General features: G+C 45.1%; 6 non-coding genes across 6 annotated transcripts; all 6 read left to right on the top strand.

Moving 5' to 3' along the window:
* Window positions 1-545: 545 nt before the first annotated feature.
* LOC130326774 (U2 spliceosomal RNA) lies at window positions 546-742 on the top strand. Its single transcript, XR_008871323.1, has one exon. It is a non-coding gene; the product is annotated as a U2 spliceosomal RNA (small nuclear RNA).
* A 3,368-nt stretch (window positions 743-4,110) lies between these two features.
* LOC130326781 (U2 spliceosomal RNA) lies at window positions 4,111-4,301 on the top strand. Its single transcript, XR_008871329.1, has one exon. It is a non-coding gene; the product is annotated as a U2 spliceosomal RNA (small nuclear RNA).
* A 2,097-nt stretch (window positions 4,302-6,398) lies between these two features.
* On the top strand, window positions 6,399-6,589 carry LOC130326771 (U2 spliceosomal RNA). The gene has a single exon (XR_008871321.1). It is a non-coding gene; the product is annotated as a U2 spliceosomal RNA (small nuclear RNA).
* Window positions 6,590-8,673: 2,084 nt separating this feature from the next.
* Window positions 8,674-8,864, top strand: LOC130326780 (U2 spliceosomal RNA). Its single transcript, XR_008871328.1, has one exon. It is a non-coding gene; the product is annotated as a U2 spliceosomal RNA (small nuclear RNA).
* Window positions 8,865-10,959: 2,095 nt separating this feature from the next.
* On the top strand, window positions 10,960-11,150 carry LOC130326773 (U2 spliceosomal RNA). The gene has a single exon (XR_008871322.1). It is a non-coding gene; the product is annotated as a U2 spliceosomal RNA (small nuclear RNA).
* Window positions 11,151-13,083: 1,933 nt separating this feature from the next.
* LOC130326779 (U2 spliceosomal RNA) lies at window positions 13,084-13,274 on the top strand. Its single transcript, XR_008871327.1, has one exon. It is a non-coding gene; the product is annotated as a U2 spliceosomal RNA (small nuclear RNA).
* Window positions 13,275-16,042: the final 2,768 nt, after the last annotated feature.

Here is a 16,042-nt window from a genome sequence, read left to right as displayed (position 1 = left end):
AAGGGGTTTGGTGAGATGTGATGTGTGTCCTAGGGAGAATTGTAATGGTTTTGAAAGTGTTATTCATCTTTTTTGGAATTGTAAGTATGCTCGTGAGGTTGTGAGAAAACTTGGGCCTTTGTGCAAGGAATTAACAGGTGTGGAATTTTTGTATTATGAAATGATGATGTTTGGATTATGTGTGAGTGGTGGTCAGAATGAAAGAGTGTTGTGGTTATTGTTGTCGTGTATTAAAGAAGTCTTATGGGATGTTCGGAATGTTTATTTGTTTTTGAGAAAGGAAATAAGTGTAAATAATAGTGTGAGGATGGTGTTAGGAAAGCTTTATTTGTGTTATTTGTGGGATGCTAGGAGGGGTGGGATTGATGCGGAGGGTATTTGGAAAACGAAAAAATGGATTCATTCTGTTGATTTATCTTGATGTTTTTCATGTACTTGTAATTTTGTCTGTTTTTGATTATAAATAAAGTTCCCGATGATGAGAGGGTTGTGTGTTACAGAAAGTTTGTAATGCCAGTTTTGAAAGTATTGTTTTGAGTACTTTCATCCCTTATCTGAGGGTTTAAAAAAAAAAAAAAAAAAAAAAAAATCTGTTCTTATCAGTTTAATATCTGATACGTCCCCTATCTGGGGACCATATATTAAATGGATTTTTGAGAACGGGGGCCGATTTCGAAGCTTGCTTCCGTCGCCCTATGCATTGACCCGATATGGCAGTATCTTCGGGTACAGTGCACCACCCCCTTACAGGGTTAAAAAGAAAGATTCCTACTTTCATTGCTACCTGCTTGCTGGCTAGCCAGCTAGCCAGCCCTGTGGGCCTTGCTGCTGCAGCCAAAAAACAAAAGGTGGTGCTGCTGCTTCTGCTGCTTCTGCTTGTGTCTGGCCGCTGTTGGAGCGTCCAGGCACAGGACTTCTGCTGCTGCTGACTAAATGGCCTCCTTAACCCCTTAAGGACCGGAGGTTTTTCCGTTTTTGCATTTTCGTTTTTTGCTCCTTGCCTTTAAAAAATCATAACTCTTTCAAATTTACACCTAAAAATCCATATGATGGCTTATTTTTTGCGCCACCAATTCTACTTTGTAATGACGTCAGTCATTTTGCCTAAAAATCTATGGTGAAGCGGGAAAAAAAATCATTGTGCGACAAAATTGAAAAAAAACACGCTGTTTTGTAACTTTTGGGGGCTTCCGTTTCTACGTAGTACATTTTTCGGTAAAAATGACACCTGATATGTATTCTGTAGGTCCATACGATTAAAATGATACCCTACTTATATAGGTTTGATTTTGTCGGACTTCTGGAAAAAATCATAACTACATGCAGGAAAATTAATACGTTTAAAATTGTCATCTTCTGACCCCTATAACTTTTTTATTTTTCCGTGTATGGGGCGGTATGAGGGCTCATTTTTTGCGCCGTGATCTGAAGTTTTTAACGGTACCATTTTTGCATTGATAGGACTTATTGATCACTTTTTATTCATTTTTAAATGATATAAAAAGTGACCAAAAATGCACTATTTTGGACTTTGGAATTTTTTTGCGCGCACGCCATTGACCGAGCGGTTTAATTAATGATATATTTTTATAATTCGGACATTTCCGCACGCGGTGATACCACATATGTTTATTTTTATTTTTATTTACACTGTGTTTTTTTTTTTATTGGAAAAGGGGGGTGATTCAAACTTTTAATAGGGGAGGAGTTAAATGATCTTTATTCACTTTTTTTTTTCACTTTTTTTTTGCAGTGTTATAGGTCCCATAGGGACCTATAACACTGCACACACTGATCTTCTATGTTGATCACTGGTTTCTCATAAGAAACCAGTGATCAACGATTCTGCCGGATGACTGCTCATGCCTGGATCTCAGGCACTGAGCAGTCATTCGGCGATCGGACAGCGAGGAGGCAGGAAGGGGCCCTCCCGCTGTCCTGTCAGCTGTTCGGGATGCCGCGATTTCACCGCGGCTATCCCGAACAGCCCACTGAGCTAGCCGGGATGCTTTCGGTTTCACTTTAGACGCGGCGTTCAACTTTGAACGCCGCGTCTAAAGGGTTAATAGCGCGCGGCACAGCGATCAATGCCGCGCGCTATTAGCCACGGGTCCCGGCCGTTGTTAGAGGCCGGGCCCGACCCGCTATGACGCGGGGCCACGCCGTGGCCCCGCGTTATAGATCGGGAGTGGACACATGACGTTCCAGTACGTCATGTGTCCTTAAGGGGTTAATTGGATCATTTGAGTAGCCAGCACACCTGTGCAGGTAGGGCATGACATGATAGGCAGCTGCCTTGATAGCGGGTGGGTGCTGAATGTTCCTAATTGACAAAATAAGATTAATGCTTATGAAGAAATATAAAATCTCATCCCTTCCCCAATATCGCGCCACACCCCTACCCCTTAATTCCCTGGTTGAACTTGATGGACATATGTCTTTTTTCGACCGTACTAACTATGTAACTATGTAACATAACATGGGGGGGGGGGGGGGTCTCCTGGCTGTTCACACAGGTGTGTCATTGCTGTACATTGACCATGCATTGCTTCTGTGGTATTGCAAAGGCAAAGACAAATGCTTCCAGCCATCCATTGCACTAATGGATTGGTCATCAGCTGGCTGTCTATGTCCCGCATCAATATAGACCAAAGTACAGAGGGTTAGGCTATGCTATTGTGCACCTACCTGATGCATCAGAAGGTGCGAGGCCCTTGCTAAATTCTGTGCACAGACTTTGAGATCTATGCTTTAGACTGTATCTAAACCTGCTCCAACATGGACTGACATTCTGGCCTACTTTCAGCCGATGCGACTTGTCTGTCGCTGAACAGTCGCTTTTTATGTATTCAGCACCTATGTATAATGTTGTAAAAATGCTCTAGAAGCTAAAGTCGCAGAAATGTCACACATATTTGGCCTGCAACTTTCTGTGCGACAAATTCAGACAGGAAAAATCAGTATAAATCCTTAGAAAATTATCCCCCAGTGTCTCCATCTGCTGGCGGTATTGAATAAGCATTGCTGCACTGATGGGGTATGCATTAGACGAAAAAAAAGAAGAAAAAGAAGAATAATACGCCCAGAAAAGAGGCGAAAAGGAGAAAAACGTAAAAAAACGTGAAAAAAAAGTAAGAGGAAGAGAAGGGAAAAAAAGGTGGAAATGGGTTTAAAAGTGATTTCGGCGGAGAAATATATATATATATATATATATATATATATATATATATATATATACGCGCACACACACACATATATATAAACGTATTCTCCGTTGAGATATTGCAGCCGCTGCTGTGTCCAGGCCCAGGAGCCTTAGCACTGTGCTGTGATGTCACTCAATACCACTGACATCACTAGGTGTAAACAACATCTCTCCTTTGCTGTGTATGTGACTATGGAGCTGTTTGGTGATGTCGTCTATTATGGCCTTCATAGAAGCAACAGGAGATTGTTGCATCCATCTAGAACCCTCAGAACTACAGTGCTATGATGTCACTCACTTCCACAGGCCTTGCAGAGTGTAAACAACAACAACCCAGCTTTGTTGTGTATGTAACCATAGGGATTTGTGATGTCACCTAGAACCTTCACAGCAGCGACAGCTTTATGAGGAGCATCAGCACTGCTCTGCCTGAGCAGAACCATCACCGCCATAGGTTGTCAAATAACCCGGATTTAACCCACACAGGTAAGTCCAATGGGGTGCAGGCATGTCCTCTATGCTTACAGCTTCCCGTGGGTGTTGGTTTGATACCGTTTGGGGACAGCCAAGGAGGCATCTGCAGGCAACAAAGGTAGGTGTGTGCTTGTGTGTGTGTTTCCTATGCAGATCCTAAGCCCAGTGTCACATGCAAGTAGGAGGAGTAAGAAGGGTTCCTGGCAAATCCGGGTTATGGATTGCATTTAAAAAGGCCCCGTGGGAGTGCAATGGGCCCCTGTCTTGCTGCTTAGCAATAATGGTATGGGTTTAGGTTCTGCTGTGTGTACTGGTGGTTGACTGCCCCCCAGCCCAGAGTGTGCATGGAAAATTGTCTGGCAGCCTCCCTGACAGCAAGCAGTGATAGTGCCCATGAAGGGGACCTTGTTGGGCCCGCCCCTTTCACGGTTATCGCTTCTCGGCCTTTTGGCTAAGATCAAGTGTAGTATCTGTTCTTATCAGTTTAATATCTGATACGTCCCCTATCTGGGGACCATATATTAAATGGATTTTTGAGAACGGGGGCCGATTTCGAAGCTTGCTTCCGTCGCCCTATGCATTGACCCGATATGGCAGTATCTTCGGGTACAGTGCACCACCCCCTTACAGGGTTAAAAAGAAAGATTCCTACTTTCATTGCTACCTGCTTGCTGGCTAGCCAGCTAGCCAGCCCTGTGGGCCTTGCTGCTGCAGCCAAAAAACAAAAGGTGGTGCTGCTGCTGCTGCTTCTGCTGCTTCTGCTTGTGTCTGGCCGCTGTTGGAGCGTCCAGGCACAGGACTTCTGCTGCTGCTGACTAAATGGCCTCCTTAATTGGATCATTTGAGTAGCCAGCACACCTGTGCAGGTAGGGCATGACATGATAGGCAGCTGCCTTGATAGCGGGTGGGTGCTGAATGTTCCTAATTGACAAAATAAGATTAATGCTTATGAAGAAATATAAAATCTCATCCCTTCCCCAATATCGCGCCACACCCCTACCCCTTAATTCCCTGGTTGAACTTGATGGACATATGTCTTTTTTCGACCGTACTAACTATGTAACTATGTAACATAACATGGGGGGGGGGGGGGGGGGTCTCCTGGCTGTTCACACAGGTGTGTCATTGCTGTACATTGACCATGCATTGCTTCTGTGGTATTGCAAAGGCAAAGACAAATGCTTCCAGCCATCCATTGCACTAATGGATTGGTCATCAGCTGGCTGTCTATGTCCCGCATCAATATAGACCAAAGTACAGAGGGTTAGGCTATGCTATTGTGCACCTACCTGATGCATCAGAAGGTGCGAGGCCCTTGCTAAATTCTGTGCACAGACTTTGAGATCTATACTTTAGACTGTATCTAAACCTGCTCCAACATGGACTGACATTCTGGCCTACTTTCAGCCGATGCGACTTGTCTGTCGCTGAACAGTCGCTTTTTATGTATTCAGCACCTATGTATAATGTTGTAAAAATGCTCTAGAAGCTAAAGTCGCAGAAATGTCACACATATTTGGCCTGCAACTTTCTGTGCGACAAATTCAGACAGGAAAAATCAGTATAAATCCTTAGAAAATTATCCCCCAGTGTCTCCATCTGCTGGCGGTATTGAATAAGCATTGCTGCACTGATGGGGTATGCATTAGACGAAAAAAAAGAAGAAAAAGAAGAATAATACGCCCAGAAAAGAGGCGAAAAGGAGAAAAACGTAAAAAAACGTGAAAAAAAAGTAAGAGGAAGAGAAGGGAAAAAAAGGTGGAAATGGGTTTAAAAGTGATTTCGGCGGAGAAATATATATATATATATATATATATATATATATATATATATATATATATATATACGCGCACACACACACATATATATAAACGTATTCTCCGTTGAGATATTGCAGCCGCTGCTGTGTCCAGGCCCAGGAGCCTTAGCACTGTGCTGTGATGTCACTCAATACCACTGACATCACTAGGTGTAAACAACATCTCTCCTTTGCTGTGTATGTGACTATGGAGCTGTTTGGTGATGTCGTCTATTATGGCCTTCATAGAAGCAACAGGAGATTGTTGCATCCATCTAGAACCCTCAGAACTACAGTGCTATGATGTCACTCACTTCCACAGGCCTTGCAGAGTGTAAACAACAACAACCCAGCTTTGTTGTGTATGTAACCATAGGGATTTGTGATGTCACCTAGAACCTTCACAGCAGCGACAGCTTTATGAGGAGCATCAGCACTGCTCTGCCTGAGCAGAACCATCACCGCCATAGGTTGTCAAATAACCCGGATTTAACCCACACAGGTAAGTCCAATGGGGTGCAGGCATGTCCTCTATGCTTACAGCTTCCCGTGGGTGTTGGTTTGATACCGTTTGGGGACAGCCAAGGAGGCATCTGCAGGCAACAAAGGTAGGTGTGTGCTTGTGTGTGTGTTTCCTATGCAGATCCTAAGCCCAGTGTCACATGCAAGTAGGAGGAGTAAGAAGGGTTCCTGGCAAATCCGGGTTATGGATTGCATTTAAAAAGGCCCCGTGGGAGTGCAATGGGCCCCTGTCTTGCTGCTTAGCAATAATGGTATGGGTTTAGGTTCTGCTGTGTGTACTGGTGGTTGACTGCCCCCCAGCCCAGAGTGTGCATGGAAAATTGTCTGGCAGCCTCCCTGACAGCAAGCAGTGATAGTGCCCATGAAGGGGACCTTGTTGGGCCCGCCCCTTTCACGGTTATTGCTTCTCGGCCTTTTGGCTAAGATCAAGTGTAGTATCTGTTCTTATCAGTTTAATATCTGATACGTCCCCTATCTGGGGACCATATATTAAATGGATTTTTGAGAACGGGGGCCGATTTCGAAGCTTGCTTCCGTCGCCCTATGCATTGACCCGATATGGCAGTATCTTCGGGTACAGTGCACCACCCCCTTACAGGGTTAAAAAGAAAGATTCCTACTTTCATTGCTACCTGCTTGCTGGCTAGCCAGCTAGCCAGCCCTGTGGGCCTTGCTGCTGCAGCCAAAAAACAAAAGGTGGTGCTGCTGCTGCTGCTTCTGCTGCTTCTGCTTGTGTCTGGCCGCTGTTGGAGCGTCCAGGCACAGGACTTCTGCTGCTGCTGACTAAATGGCCTCCTTAATTGGATCATTTGAGTAGCCAGCACACCTGTGCAGGTAGGGCATGACATGATAGGCAGCTGCCTTGATAGCGGGTGGGTGCTGAATGTTCCTAATTGACAAAATAAGATTAATGCTTATGAAGAAATATAAAATCTCATCCCTTCCCCAATATCGCGCCACACCCCTACCCCTTAATTCCCTGGTTGAACTTGATGGACATATGTCTTTTTTCGACCGTACTAACTATGTAACTATGTAACATAACATGGGGGGGGGGGGGGGGGTCTCCTGGCTGTTCACACAGGTGTGTCATTGCTGTACATTGACCATGCATTGCTTCTGTGGTATTGCAAAGGCAAAGACAAATGCTTCCAGCCATCCATTGCACTAATGGATTGGTCATCAGCTGGCTGTCTATGTCCCGCATCAATATAGACCAAAGTACAGAGGGTTAGGCTATGCTATTGTGCACCTACCTGATGCATCAGAAGGTGCGAGGCCCTTGCTAAATTCTGTGCACAGACTTTGAGATCTATACTTTAGACTGTATCTAAACCTGCTCCAACATGGACTGACATTCTGGCCTACTTTCAGCCGATGCGACTTGTCTGTCGCTGAACAGTCGCTTTTTATGTATTCAGCACCTATGTATAATGTTGTAAAAATGCTCTAGAAGCTAAAGTCGCAGAAATGTCACACATATTTGGCCTGCAACTTTCTGTGCGACAAATTCAGACAGGAAAAATCAGTATAAATCCTTAGAAAATTATCCCCCAGTGTCTCCATCTGCTGGCGGTATTGAATAAGCATTGCTGCACTGATGGGGTATGCATTAGACGAAAAAAAAGAAGAAAAAGAAGAATAATACGCCCAGAAAAGAGGCGAAAAGGAGAAAAACGTAAAAAAACGTGAAAAAAAAGTAAGAGGAAGAGAAGGGAAAAAAGGGTGGAAATGGGTTTAAAAGTGATTTCGGCGGAGAAATATATATATATATATATATATATATATATATATATATATACGCGCACACACACACATATATATAAACGTATTCTCCGTTGAGATATTGCAGCCGCTGCTGTGTCCAGGCCCAGGAGCCTTAGCACTGTGCTGTGATGTCACTCAATACCACTGACATCACTAGGTGTAAACAACATCTCTCCTTTGCTGTGTATGTGACTATGGAGCTGTTTGGTGATGTCGTCTATTATGGCCTTCATAGAAGCAACAGGAGATTGTTGCATCCATCTAGAACCCTCAGAACTACAGTGCTATGATGTCACTCACTTCCACAGGCCTTGCAGAGTGTAAACAACAACAACCCAGCTTTGTTGTGTATGTAACCATAGGGATTTGTGATGTCACCTAGAACCTTCACAGCAGCGACAGCTTTATGAGGAGCATCAGCACTGCTCTGCCTGAGCAGAACCATCACCGCCATAGGTTGTCAAATAACCCGGATTTAACCCACACAGGTAAGTCCAATGGGGTGCAGGCATGTCCTCTATGCTTACAGCTTCCCGTGGGTGTTGGTTTGATACCGTTTGGGGACAGCCAAGGAGGCATCTGCAGGCAACAAAGGTAGGTGTGTGCTTGTGTGTGTGTTTCCTATGCAGATCCTAAGCCCAGTGTCACATGCAAGTAGGAGGAGTAAGAAGGGTTCCTGGCAAATCCGGGTTATGGATTGCATTTAAAAAGGCCCCGTGGGAGTGCAATGGGCCCCTGTCTTGCTGCTTAGCAATAATGGTATGGGTTTAGGTTCTGCTGTGTGTACTGGTGGTTGACTGCCCCCCAGCCCAGAGTGTGCATGGAAAATTGTCTGGCAGCCTCCCTGACAGCAAGCAGTGATAGTGCCCATGAAGGGGACCTTGTTGGGCCCGCCCCTTTCACGGTTATCGCTTCTCGGCCTTTTGGCTAAGATCAAGTGTAGTATCTGTTCTTATCAGTTTAATATCTGATACGTCCCCTATCTGGGGACCATATATTAAATGGATTTTTGAGAACGGGGGCCGATTTCGAAGCTTGCTTCCGTCGCCCTATGCATTGACCCGATATGGCAGTATCTTCGGGTACAGTGCACCACCCCCTTACAGGGTTAAAAAGAAAGATTCCTACTTTCATTGCTACCTGCTTGCTGGCTAGCCAGCTAGCCAGCCCTGTGGGCCTTGCTGCTGCAGCCAAAAAACAAAAGGTGGTGCTGCTGCTGCTGCTTCTGCTGCTTCTGCTTGTGTCTGGCCGCTGTTGGAGCGTCCAGGCACAGGACTTCTGCTGCTGCTGACTAAATGGCCTCCTTAATTGGATCATTTGAGTAGCCAGCACACCTGTGCAGGTAGGGCATGACATGATAGGCAGCTGCCTTGATAGCGGGTGGGTGCTGAATGTTCCTAATTGACAAAATAAGATTAATGCTTATGAAGAAATATAAAATCTCATCCCTTCCCCAATATCGCGCCACACCCCTACCCCTTAATTCCCTGGTTGAACTTGATGGACATATGTCTTTTTTCGACCGTACTAACTATGTAACTATGTAACATAACATGGGGGGGGGGGGGGGGGGTCTCCTGGCTGTTCACACAGGTGTGTCATTGCTGTACATTCCATGCATTGCTTCTGTGGTATTGCAAAGGCAAAGACAAATGCTTCCAGCCATCCATTGCACTAATGGATTGGTCATCAGCTGGCTGTCTATGTCCCGCATCAATATAGACCAAAGTACAGAGGGTTAGGCTATGCTATTGTGCACCTACCTGATGCATCAGAAGGTGCGAGGCCCTTGCTAAATTCTGTGCACAGACTTTGAGATCTATACTTTAGACTGTATCTAAACCTGCTCCAACATGGACTGACATTCTGGCCTACTTTCAGCCGATGCGACTTGTCTGTCGCTGAACAGTCGCTTTTTATGTATTCAGCACCTATGTATAATGTTGTAAAAATGCTCTAGAAGCTAAAGTCGCAGAAATGTCACACATATTTGGCCTGCAACTTTCTGTGCGACAAATTCAGACAGGAAAAATCAGTATAAATCCTTAGAAAATTATCCCCCAGTGTCTCCATCTGCTGGCGGTATTGAATAAGCATTGCTGCACTGATGGGGTATGCATTAGACGAAAAAAAAGAAGAAAAAGAAGAAGAATAATACGCCCAGAAAAGAGGCGAAAAGGAGAAAAACGTAAAAAAACGTGAAAAAAAAGTAAGAGGAAGAGAAGGGAAAAAAAGGTGGAAATGGGTTTAAAAGTGATTTCGGCGGAGTATATATATATATATATATATATATATATATATATATATATATATATATATACGCGCACACACACACATATATATAAACGTATTCTCCGTTGAGATATTGCAGCCGCTGCTGTGTCCAGGCCCAGGAGCCTTAGCACTGTGCTGTGATGTCACTCAATACCACTGACATCACTAGGTGTAAACAACATCTCTCCTTTGCTGTGTATGTGACTATGGAGCTGTTTGGTGATGTCGTCTATTATGGCCTTCATAGAAGCAACAGGAGATTGTTGCATCCATCTAGAACCCTCAGAACTACAGTGCTATGATGTCACTCACTTCCACAGGCCTTGCAGAGTGTAAACAACAACAACCCAGCTTTGTTGTGTATGTAACCATAGGGATTTGTGATGTCACCTAGAACCTTCACAGCAGCGACAGCTTTATGAGGAGCATCAGCACTGCTCTGCCTGAGCAGAACCATCACCGCCATAGGTTGTCAAATAACCCGGATTTAACCCACACAGGTAAGTCCAATGGGGTGCAGGCATGTCCTCTATGCTTACAGCTTCCCGTGGGTGTTGGTTTGATACCGTTTGGGGACAGCCAAGGAGGCATCTGCAGGCAACAAAGGTAGGTGTGTGCTTGTGTGTGTGTTTCCTATGCAGATCCTAAGCCCAGTGTCACATGCAAGTAGGAGGAGTAAGAAGGGTTCCTGGCAAATCCGGGTTATGGATTGCATTTAAAAAGGCCCCGTGGGAGTGCAATGGGCCCCTGTCTTGCTGCTTAGCAATAATGGTATGGGTTTAGGTTCTGCTGTGTGTACTGGTGGTTGACTGCCCCCCAGCCCAGAGTGTGCATGGAAAATTGTCTGGCAGCCTCCCTGACAGCAAGCAGTGATAGTGCCCATGAAGGGGACCTTGTTGGGCCCGCCCCTTTCACGGTTATCGCTTCTCGGCCTTTTGGCTAAGATCAAGTGTAGTATCTGTTCTTATCAGTTTAATATCTGATACGTCCCCTATCTGGGGACCATATATTAAATGGATTTTTGAGAACGGGGGCCGATTTCGAAGCTTGCTTCCGTCACCCTATGCATTGACCCGATATGGCAGTATCTTCGGGTACAGTGCACCACCCCCTTACAGGGTTAAAAAGAAAGATTCCTACTTTCATTGCTACCTGCTTGCTGGCTAGCCAGCTAGCCAGCCCTGTGGGCCTTGCTGCTGCAGCCAAAAAACAAAAGGTGGTGCTGCTGCTGCTGCTTCTGCTGCTTCTGCTTGTGTCTGGCCGCTGTTGGAGCGTCCAGGCACAGGACTTCTGCTGCTGCTGACTAAATGGCCTCCTTAATTGGATCATTTGAGTAGCCAGCACACCTGTGCAGGTAGGGCATGACATGATAGGCAGCTGCCTTGATAGCGGGTGGGTGCTGAATGTTCCTAATTGACAAAATAAGATTAATGCTTATGAAGAAATATAAAATCTCATCCCTTCCCCAATATCGCGCCACACCCCTACCCCTTAATTCCCTGGTTGAACTTGATGGACATATGTCTTTTTTCGACCGTACTAACTATGTAACTATGTAACATAACATGGGGGGGGGGGGGTCTCCTGGCTGTTCACACAGGTGTGTCATTGCTGTACATTGACCATGCATTGCTTCTGTGGTATTGCAAAGGCAAAGACAAATGCTTCCAGCCATCCATTGCACTAATGGATTGGTCATCAGCTGGCTGTCTATGTCCCGCATCAATATAGACCAAAGTACAGAGGGTTAGGCTATGCTATTGTGCACCTACCTGATGCATCAGAAGGTGCGAGGCCCTTGCTAAATTCTGTGCACAGACTTTGAGATCTATACTTTAGACTGTATCTAAACCTGCTCCAACATGGACTGACATTCTGGCCTACTTTCAGCCGATGCGACTTGTCTGTCGCTGAACAGTCGCTTTTTATGTATTCAGCACCTATGTATAATGTTGTAAAAATGCTCTAGAAGCTAAAGTCGCAGAAATGTCACACATATTTGGCCTGCAACTTTCTGTGCGACAAATTCAGACAGGAAAAATCAGTATAAATCCTTAGAAAATTATCCCCCAGTGTCTCCATCTGCTGGCGGTATTGAATAAGCATTGCTGCACTGATGGGGTATGCATTAGACGAAAAAAAAGAAGAAAAAGAAGAATAATACGCCCAGAAAAGAGGCGAAAAGGAGAAAAACGTAAAAAAACGTGAAAAAAAAGTAAGAGGAAGAGAAGGGAAAAAAAGGTGGAAATGGGTTTAAAAGTGATTTCGGCAGAGAATATATATATATATATATATATATATATATATATATATATATATATATATATACGCGCACACACACACATATATATAAACGTATTCTCCGTTGAGATATTGCAGCCGCTGCTGTGTCCAGGCCCAGGAGCCTTAGCACTGTGCTGTGATGTCACTCAATACCACTGACATCACTAGGTGTAAACAACATCTCTCCTTTGCTGTGTATGTGTATGTAACCATAGGGATTTGTGATGTCACCTAGAACCTTCACAGCAGCGACAGCTTTATGAGGAGCATCAGCACTGCTCTGCCTGAGCAGAACCATCACCGCCATAGGTTGTCAAATAACCCGGATTTAACCCACACAGGTAAGTCCAATGGGGTGCAGGCATGTCCTCTATGCTTACAGCTTCCCGTGGGTGTTGGTTTGATACCGTTTGGGGACAGCCAAGGAGGCATCTGCAGGCAACAAAGGTAGGTGTGTGCTTGTGTGTGTGTTTCCTATGCAGATCCTAAGCCCAGTGTCACATGCAAGTAGGAGGAGTAAGAAGGGTTCCTGGCAAATCCGGGTTATGGATTGCATTTAAAAAGGCCCCGTGGGAGTGCAATGGGCCCCTGTCTTGCTGCTTAGCAATAATGGTATGGGTTTAGGTTCTGCTGTGTGTACTGGTGGTTGACTGCCCCCCAGCCCAGAGTGTGCATGGAAAATTGTCTGGCAGCCTCCCTGACAGCAAGCAGTGATAGTGCCCATGAAGGGGACCTTGTTGGGCCCGCCCCTTTCACGGTTATCGCTTCTCGGCCTTTTGGCTAAGATCAAGTGTAGTATCTGTTCTTATCAGTTTAATATCTGATACGTCCCCTATCTGGGGACCATATATTAAATGGATTTTTGAGAACGGGGGCCGATTTCGAAGCTTGCTTCCGTCGCCCTATGCATTGACCCGATATGGCAGTATCTTCGGGTACAGTGCACCACCCCCTTACAGGGTTAAAAAGAAAGATTCCTACTTTCATTGCTACCTGCTTGCTGGCTAGCCAGCTAGCCAGCCCTGTGGGCCTTGCTGCTGCAGCCAAAAAACAAAAGGTGGTGCTGCTGCTGCTGCTTCTGCTGCTTCTGCTTGTGTCTGGCCGCTGTTGGAGCGTCCAGGCACAGGACTTCTGCTGCTGCTGACTAAATGGCCTCCTTAATTGGATCATTTGAGTAGCCAGCACACCTGTGCAGGTAGGGCATGACATGATAGGCAGCTGCCTTGATAGCGGGTGGGTGCTGAATGTTCCTAATTGACAAAATAAGATTAATGCTTATGAAGAAATATAAAATCTCATCCCTTCCCCAATATCGCGCCACACCCCTACCCCTTAATTCCCTGGTTGAACTTGATGGACATATGTCTTTTTGGACCGTACTAACTATGTAACTATGTAACATAACATGGGGGGGGGGGAGGGTCTCCTGGCTGTTCACACAGGTGTGTCATTGCTGTACATTGACCATGCATTGCTTCTGTGGTATTGCAAAGGCAAAGACAAATGCTTCCAGCCATCCATTGCACTAATGGATTGGTCATCAGCTGGCTGTCTATGTCCCGCATCAATATAGACCAAAGTACAGAGGGTTAGGCTATGCTATTGTGCACCTACCTGATGCATCAGAAGGTGCGAGGCCCTTGCTAAATTCTGTGCACAGACTTTGAGATCTATACTTTAGACTGTATCTAAACCTGCTCCAACATGGACTGACATTCTGGCCTACTTTCAGCCGATGCGACTTGTCTGTCGCTGAACAGTCGCTTTTTATGTATTCAGCACCTATGTATAATGTTGTAAAAATGCTCTAGAAGCTAAAGTCGCAGAAATGTCACACATATTTGGCCTGCAACTTTCTGTGCGACAAATTCAGACAGGAAAAATCAGTATAAATCCTTAGAAAATTATCCCCCAGTGTCTCCATCTGCTGGCGGTATTGAATAAGCATTGCTGCACTGATGGGGTATGCATTAGACGAAAAAAAAGAAGAAAAAGAAGAATAATACGCCCAGAAAAGAGGCGAAAAGGAGAAAAACGTAAAAAAACGTGAAAAAAAAGTAAGAGGAAGAGAAGGGAAAAAAAGGTGGAAATGGGTTTAAAAGTGATTTCGGCGGAGAAATATATATATATATATATATATATATATATATATATATATATATACGCGCACACACACACATATATATAAACGTATTCTCCGTTGAGATATTGCAGCCGCTGCTGTGTCCAGGCCCAGGAGCCTTAGCACTGTGCTGTGATGTCACTCAATACCACTGACATCACTAGGTGTAAACAACATCTCTCCTTTGCTGTGTATGTGACTATGGAGCTGTTTGGTGATGTCGTCTATTATGGCCTTCATAGAAGCAACAGGAGATTGTTGCATCCATCTAGAACCCTCAGAACTACAGTGCTATGATGTCACTCACTTCCACAGGCCTTGCAGAGTGTAAACAACAACAACCCAGCTTTGTTGTGTATGTAACCATAGGGATTTGTGATGTCACCTAGAACCTTCACAGCAGCGACAGCTTTATGAGGAGCATCAGCACTGCTCTGCCTGAGCAGAACCATCACCGCCATAGGTTGTCAAATAACCCGGATTTAACCCACACAGGTAAGTCCAATGGGGTGCAGGCATGTCCTCTATGCTTACAGCTTCCCGTGGGTGTTGGTTTGATACCGTTTGGGGACAGCCAAGGAGGCATCTGCAGGCAACAAAGGTAGGTGTGTGCTTGTGTGTGTGTTTCCTATGCAGATCCTAAGCCCAGTGTCACATGCAAGTAGGAGGAGTAAGAAGGGTTCCTGGCAAATCCGGGTTATGGATTGCATTTAAAAAGGCCCCGTGGGAGTGCAATGGGCCCCTGTCTTGCTGCTTAGCAATAATGGTATGGGTTTAGGTTCTGCTGTGTGTACTGGTGGTTGACTGCCCCCCAGCCCAGAGTGTGCATGGAAAATTGTCTGGCAGCCTCCCTGACAGCAAGCAGTGATAGTGCCCATGAAGGGGACCTTGTTGGGCCCGCCCCTTTCACGGTTATCGCTTCTCGGCCTTTTGGCTAAGATCACGTGTGGATTTCTGTGCGTGGTTTGGGTTGAAAGGAGTGGTGATCGGGGCCCTCTTTACGGGGGGCCCTGGATTGTTGCTGAGCTGCGATCGTGGGTTTTACCTGCAAAAATGAGCGAGAAGGCGCGTGGACTTGAGGACACGGTGCGGATCTACGTTCCTGGCGAGCACCGGGGGACGATCGGACTTGACCAAATCGTTGTGGAGATTCTTCGCAAGCTTGATTACCTACAGGTATGGAATGTATTGGCTATACAGGATTTTCCTAGGCAAGGAATTTATGATATTACTTTTTGTGGTTCTGAGATTTGCCAGAGAGTCTATATGGATCTTGAAGAAATGAAGAGGAAAAGTGAGCCTGCTATAATGAAGAAGATTAAAGTGGAACCGTTATTTATGAATACAACAAAGGTAGTAATTGTCCACATGTATAATCCTAAGGTTTCTGATGAAATGGTTACAAACTTTTTGTTCCGGTATTGCGAGGAAGTGAAATTTATAGGAAGACTTAAGAACAAGTTTGGGTACTTTAATTGTAAGAGAAAGTTTATTGTAAAATTTAAAAAAGATGAAGGAATGCAAGATGGAAGGAAGAGCATACCACAGGTGTTTTCTATCGGAGGAGAGAGAGGTTTCTGCTTTTATGAAGGCCAGT

The sequence above is a fragment of the Hyla sarda genome, unplaced genomic scaffold (assembly GCF_029499605.1).
Source record: "Hyla sarda isolate aHylSar1 unplaced genomic scaffold, aHylSar1.hap1 scaffold_2873, whole genome shotgun sequence".
In the NCBI taxonomy this organism is placed as follows: Eukaryota; Metazoa; Chordata; class Amphibia; order Anura; family Hylidae; genus Hyla; species Hyla sarda.
The sequence above is the reverse complement of the archived record's forward strand: the minus strand, read 5'-3'. Positions and strand labels throughout refer to the sequence as shown.